An 8,147-nucleotide genomic window follows, 5' to 3' on the forward strand; every position below is an offset into this window, starting at 1 on the left:
GGAAAAAAAGGAGTTTTTACTTTTTCTTTGTTGAGGGAAAGTAACTTTCCCTCGGTAAGCTAAAGGAATGGATTCCCTTAGCTAAAGGTAATGACCTTTCCTTGCAATGCCATGCCTATCCACTTATTCTCAACCAAATAATGTATTTTGATTACACTCATTTAAAATATAGGGAATGTGTTTTACTTCCCTTGAACCAAAAGCAACCTAAGTTTTTTTAGTGACTATATAATTTCACTTACATTTAATTTGTGATACTTGGTAATTTTGAATATGGATTTAAAGTCTGGATTTAGAATAATTGTGTTTTATGTGTTAATCATGTCAATATGATTAAGACACAACTTAATCCATTTAAGATATGATTAATTAATTATGTAATCGTGTACACGTATAACCCATAGCTCATTTATTATTCATTTATTTAGTTGTATTTATGTATTTGGTAGAGATGTTTAGTACACAATTAAGACTCGTTTATGTATCTGTATAAATATGAATATTTTTATGATGATTAAGATTTATTAATGTTGAATTTTATTATATTTGATAAATGTTGTGATTTTTATAAATTTTTATTATAAATTTAAATAATAGAATTATATTTTAATTTAATTATTTTAATCATGTTAATCATATTAATTGTGTATTAATTGTATCAAACGTGCTAATCATTAAAACATGTTATAAATTATATAAATTTTAATTATTTTAATCGTGTCATATCGTACAAAATTTAACACGACACATTTAATAAACATGTTAACAATGTCATATCGTGTTATACTTTTATTAAACGTATTCATATATGTAGACTTATCAATTTTATATATGATCATGGACAGACCTACATTGAAAGGAGTGGAGTCACATGACACCACTCATTTATTTAAGTGTCCAAAATTTTTATTTGGTGTATTACTTAGGTTAAAGTTTTATGTAATTAATGATACTAATGAACTCACTAGTTTTTTTTTAAAATTTTATAGGGAGTGGGGTCAAAGAATCCAAATCAAAGTAGATTTTTTTGCTAATATTTAAATACTACATGGAAAAATAAAAAAATTTGCTTCCATAATTTAAGATTTTATTAAAAAAATTAAAACCTAAACTACTCTCCTTTTTCATAAAATTACCTTCTATAATTAAACCTAAATTACTCTCTCTCTCCAAAAATAGTACTTTCTATAATTTAATTTCCTTTTTATTATTATTTTAGTTATGACACCACTCAAAAATATTTCTAGATCCACACTTATATATAACGTAAACATGACATAAGTCTAAGCGAGTTTGGGTTTAGGCTAATCGTGTTTCGTGTATTAATCATGTCGACATGGTTAAGACATGAATAAATTGTGTTTTGTGTATTTAATTGTGTTCACATGTCTTGTTGACACATTTAGTAGACAGTTAAGACCCTTTTACTGATCCATATAGATATTAATATTTTTATAATGATTAAGATTTATTAATATTGAATTTTATTATATTTGGTAAATATTATGATATTTATAATTTTTTTGTTGTGAATTTAAATAATAGAATCATATTTTACTTGTACATAATTCAATTTAATCGTTTTAACTATGTTAATCGTATCAATCATATATTAATCATATCAATCATGTAAATATGCCATAAATTGTATAAATTTTAATAGTGTTAATCGTGTTGTGTCATATAAAATTTAACTTAACACGTTTAATAAACGTATTAGCCGTGTCATGTCATATTATACATTTATTAAAGGTATCTGTGTACATGTTTAAGATCCTGACATGATTAATTAATTGTGGCATGTTCGTGTTTACCTGTATAACTATTAATACCTTATGTTTACATGACACGGTTAAGATACGGATACACAAATTGCTAGGTTTACATTTAATTAATCTTATCATGTTTGTATTTACACATACGATTGTTAATACCCTATATATTTACATGACAAGACTCTTAAACGCTTTTATGGGAACTTTAGCTGAAGGAAGGGCTATTCCATTTTTCTTTATTCCTTTATTTAATTCACATAATAGTTATTCTGAGAGATGTCAGAATAGCTATTACCAACTCCCCCTCGATAATAATTATTCCGAATGTAACAAAATGGGTAAAAAAACTTTTGTACAAAAGTACCTTTAACTATTATGTCAAATTGGTACCTTATATATAACGAAACTTAACCCCTAGCATTTAAAAGCATTCATTTTTCTTTTTTTCTTTTTATCTCTACCTTATCTACCTCTCTCAGTCTCTTTTTAAATATCCTCCATGGCCGAAAGACGACGAAGGGCAATGACAATTGATGTCACCTCCACCAATCAGATTTGGCCGTGGAAAGTGTCAATTTGGAGTTCCACTACCAAATTCAATTACAAAAAAAGTCAATTTAACTCTTTAGTGCCAAATCTAGTTGCATGAAGCACTAGAGTGATGTTCCATTATGCCAACCACATCTTTGATGGTTGGTTGATGAAGAGGAAAGAAAAGAAGAAAAAAGAAAAAAATTAAAACAAAATTAAAATAAATATATATATATATATATTAAAATTTTAAAGGTAAAATACCTTGACCCCTCTAAGTTTTACCCATAATTTCACGTGGGTCCATTAGTATTCGAAAAAAACAATCTGCCTCAAAAGAATATTTTTTGCTAGACATAGAAGTCCTGTCGTCAATCTTGTTTCTTTTTTGAATTTTAGGATAATTTTGCCATTCCTTTAATGTTCTTGCTAAGACTAGAACTCCCTCAAACTAGAAGCGAAAAATCTATATTTCTTGTTGAAATGCTCAAGATTCCTTGTTGATTTTTAGCACTCCACAAAAGAAGAAATGATGAAACTAATCGAGGAAAAGATTATTTAAAAAACCACATATGGACAAGCTAAAAATCTAGATTTCTTACTGAAATGCTCTAAATTTCTTTATGATTTTTGGTAGTCCACAAAAGAAGAAATGATGAAAGCAATGAAGGAAAAAGACCATTTCAAGAACCAAAAATGGATTTTACCCTTCAAACTTTTATTATCTACAGTCTTGCTAGAGAACTTCCATTTCAAGAACCACGATAGATGTCATGGAAGAGTTAGTGGGTTGGCAACTCCAAAAATAAAAGCTGTAGAATGATCTATGACTATTTCATTTCATCCATCTGTGGTTTTTGAATTGATTCAAAGTATGGGCAAAATGTGGGGAGAGAGGAAGAGAAAATGAAAGTTAAAGGGGTTATTGAATGGTGTTTGACAAAATGCCTTAAAGAGATGGGATAGGAAAAAAATAGGAAGAATCTAAGGCTTTTAAATGCAATTTTGTTTAATAAAAGTTGTTGTAAGTTATTGAAATATTTGATACAAAAGTTGTTATAAGTTGTTGAAATATTGAATGCAAAAGTTGTTGGAATATTAAATGGACATAAAGAAAACAAGGCATTTCAATATCTTAAGTATTTTGGCTTGTGATGTTTGTTATCTTCAATTAATCATAACTTGATTATAATACCTTTAGTACTTTCATTATAAACTTAAACATAACAAGTGATATCAGAGTTAATGCAAAGGCTTGTTTTCCAAACAAGTAATATCATCTTTGCATGATATTCAATATATATATTTTACAAATATTACATCAAGTCCTTTGTGCACATGAGGACCACTATCTTCCCTAAACGTTTGTGCACATAAGAACCACAAGCATTATTAAATAAAGCTTACAAAAGAATCTAGACCACTGCCAACGAGTCGATTATCAAAGTCAAGCATTTATTCCTAATTTCCAAAAAATGGCAAACAAAAAAAGGCTTACAAAGCACCTATTAGTAATTTACATTCCAGCCATCCATCCAAACACCACAAAAAACCCTAAAACATTGTATCTAATTGACATTCACATATCAACAACATTAGAGACATTTGTTTGAGTTCCTCCAACAGCATCAAAATTCATTACCGAGGCAAAGGCAATAGAGGCCATAAGGGCAACAAGGGCAGTAAAGGTAGCAAGTCCAAGAAATGGAGGCCTTTTTGCACCATCATGAGAAAGGCATGTCTAGCACTGCCATGAGCACCATCGTCAAGTCCTGAAGTAGTAATAGCAACAAGTCGTTTTTGCACACTAATAGGTCCTCTTGAAGTTCTTGATGCAACAACTCTTGATGAAGACCAAATAACAGCTCTTAATGAAGACACAATAGCAACTCTTGATGAAAACCTAACAGCAGCTCTTGATGAAGACTCAGTAGTTATTGATGAAGACTTGGGCAAGGTATTTTGCTACAATTTAAAACATAAAAAATGTATTAGATGCATTAAATTGCATATTTAATGTAAAATACTAAATTACATAATTAGTCTAGATTACCTTTCTATAAGTCACGTAGGAACCCTAGAACAAGTCATTCTATTATGACCAAGTAAGGACCATAAGGTTCACCTAACAGTGCTACTACTCCTACCATTACCATGTCTAGCTGGTCTTTCCCCTTGTTCCCTTCTTTTATACTTTTTGGGCCTGTCAGGCATACGGTTGAGTAGTGGAGGTTTCAATAAATCTACTTGCCTTTTGAACTCAGCCATCGCGATGTCAGGTATGGGGTGAATGTACACATTGTATGCTAACATGAACTTCTCCTTAGAATAGTAGTTGTCACAATATTGTTCTAAATCACCCTTGATGTGACCTATGCAAGCTCGTGCATGTTTGCAAGGAATACTTAAAATACAACCAAACACAAGTTAATAAACCCTGAAATATGCAACTAATCAGTGTATATATGAAATATGTTGAGACACCCTTACTTGAAATATTCTGAACACCACATGGACAAGTTACCTTACTCACCCCAAGCTAACAACATATGTCCTGCCACCTTGAAACACACTAAACTCAAAATTCAAGATAGTCACAACCTTACAAAAACAACCACTGTACTTGGCAAAAACTAATTTTTCTTAATTTTGGGTGTCACCTACCCCTCCCATGTGCAAGCTTCTCATACTTATCATAAATCCTTTTTCATTATCTTGACTCTAATTTCTTTAAACAAAGACAAAATGGGTTTACTTGTCACAAGCCCAATCCAGTGGTTGAAACTCTGGACCATGTTGTTGGTCACAAAGTCACACTTCACACTTGAGTCAAAAGTGTGCTTTTCCCACAATATGGGTGGTTTTTCCATCAACTTGTTGTTTGGCTGATCATTTTCAACTTTAATCTTCATCATGGCTTCATTCTAATCCCACTGGTTGTATCCTTTTATAGCTTTCCAGTAGTTCTCAAAAACCTTTACCTAATATTGTTATAAAGGTGCCTAATGCACTTTGTTTGAGTGGGATGGGGCACCATTCTTCAACTCTGCCACATCAACAGCAACAAGAAACAGACCACAATTCCATTAATGAAAATAACAGATAGCAAGGTACCTCTATATAACCCTTTGAGGTGGCAGCCATCAACCCTAATGAAAGGCCTACACCCTTTGTTAAAGCCTTTCCTTAAAGCATCAAAGGACAGAAAAATCCTTTTGAAAGTTGGGTACATGCTCAACTTAAGCCTCTCTAGCTACATGATGGCTATGCTCCCAAGATTTGTATCTTTCACCATCTAGGCATATAAATGTGTGTAAGAATAAGACCTACCATAAGTCCCTTCAGACTCCACTCAAGCCTTTTTCTTTGCCTTATACAACGTCTTAGAATGAACACTCACTCCATACCTCTCTTGTAACTCACACTATATCAGATTGCATAACATATTTAGGTTAGAGTGCAACTGAGCAACAAGCTTGTTAGCAATCCAAGCACTTGTAGTGGCAAGATTATTGTTACTTGTCCCAATGCAAGAGTGTTCATTCCCTACCTTCCTGATCTTAAAGGTTTTCCTATCCATACATAGGTTTGTTTGAACCATACACTCACAACCATTTCTTTTGCAGAAAGCCTTGAACTTAGTTTTCTTATTTTTTGCTCTATACAACTTTATCCCTTTTGAATCATATAATCAGCCATCACCTCCTTAAAGTAATGCACACTTGTAAACAACATGTTCTTTGCCAATACAACCTTCCCACTCTCATCAAGAGCATAAGGTAAGCCTTTAAGGGACCTATCGATTACTCTACCCTCCCTGTTAGATTCATCACTATCTTGGTTTTTCATTATTAATACTAACAATAGCAGAAGGTCTTTCACCAACTCTACCCTCACCACCTCTACCTTTACCTCTTCCTAAACTGCTACCTATACTTGAACCTAAACCACCTCTAATCGAAGTTCCAACTTTAACCTTTACTTCACCAACTTTGCCTTCATCATCTCTGCCTAAAGTAGAGTCATCTAAACATTACAACTAAACTCATCAATCCAACCTTTGCTAGCATTTAAACTAGCATTCACAGGTCCAGCAGAGGCACACACACTAGCATTTTTTGTAACAAAAGACTTACTAGATCCCATTGTCTGCAATTGAATAGTATGAATCAAGTCCAAGTACAAATGAATTTCCTTTATACCTTCATAGACTTCTAACAACTTCAACATATGACCATCACTTTTTAAGTCCCTAACCTTATTTGATTTAGGGTGTCATGTAGTAATGAAGACACTTATTTCAACTCCTACATTAGAATCATCCACCAACACTTCAAAGACATCATTTGTCATCTCTATGTACGAATATCTGTCTAGATCGACGTTGCTGATGGTCATCACCTCCCTATCATGGTGCACCACCAAGTCATACAACATCTTTTCCATGTTCAGACTTGGAAAACCCAAATAGAATAGGTTAGTAATTCTAAAATATTGAACATTAACACTATTCCCAAATGTTAACCCTAGACCTCAACAAAATCAAAACCTATTTTGAAAACTTTTAAATTTGAATCCCTAATTAGGGACCGCTAGACCCTTCCGGCACCACCCTATTGACCGCCATGCCCCCCCTACGCAGATTGGGTCACCCTCTACCCATTTACCACCAAACACCAGCCACCCACCACCCCACCATAGCCTCCCACAAGCCATTTCAACAGGAAATTCTCAACCACCATCTCCCCGAGCTCTCAAGAAGTCATTCTAGATTGTTGCAGTAGGAAAGAAACCCCCGATGATCCCTTCCTCAAGAGATCCGAGCATGTACAAGGACAGACCAATTGCCATTTTCTATAAGGATGAGATCCAAACCTTGGCTCGCCCTCTCTCACTCCCTTGTGGGAAAGTTTAGTCGCATGCCCAAGTTGCAAGATATACGCCAGGCGTTCAGAGGAATAGGTCTGCCTGGTGCTTATGAGATTCGTTGGATGGATTACAAACATGTTTTGTTCCATCTATCGAACGAACAGGATTTTAACCGTATCTGGGTTAAGTAGCAGTGGTTTATTGTTAACTAGAAAATGAGAGTTTTTAAGTGGACTCCGAATTTTGTAGTGGAAAAAGAATCGACTGTGGTTCCGGTTTGGATTTCATTTCCATACATTAAAGCTCATTTGTATGAAAACTCTGCTCTACTGTTGATTGCTAAAACAGTGGGAAAGCCATTGTATGTGGATGAGGCTACGGCAAACGGATCCAGATCGAGTGTTGTGCGGGTTAATGTATAACATGATTGTAGAAAACAGCCTATAGAAGAAGTTTGGATTGTGATCAAGAATAGAAAGACAGGAGCTGCCACGGGTGGTTACCCACAGAGAGTGGATTTTGCACAGATGCCAGATTACTATGGTTACTGTAGTCATGTGGGGCATAAAGAAAATGAGTGTATCATGTTAAGGAATAAATCGAAGCAATTTGGATCTAGTAATCTTCAGACTAGGGGTAAGGGTACATAAGCTGGAGCACCATCAAGTTGTACTGAAGATGGGGAAAAGAACACAATTTTGATTAAAGGTAACAGAAAAATTCTATAAAGAGAAAAAAAATATGGAAAAAAATAAAAACATGTGCCCGGAGAAACTAGCGAAATTGAACCAGGAATGGTAAACAATGGGCAGAAGAGGTACTAGTGGAAGTAAGGACGGACAGGGTCAAGAAAGTAGGTCAGACAAGGATCATGACGATGCCAGAGTTCAGGTTTCGAACACATTTCAGGTGATTTCAAGAGAGGACGAAGTGGAGCAAATTCGGATGGGAAAACAAAGGCAACCAGAGTTT

This window comes from Theobroma cacao, chromosome 10 (assembly GCF_053813885.1).
Source record: "Theobroma cacao isolate CCN51 chromosome 10, ASM5381388v1, whole genome shotgun sequence".
In the NCBI taxonomy this organism is placed as follows: Eukaryota; Viridiplantae; Streptophyta; class Magnoliopsida; order Malvales; family Malvaceae; genus Theobroma; species Theobroma cacao.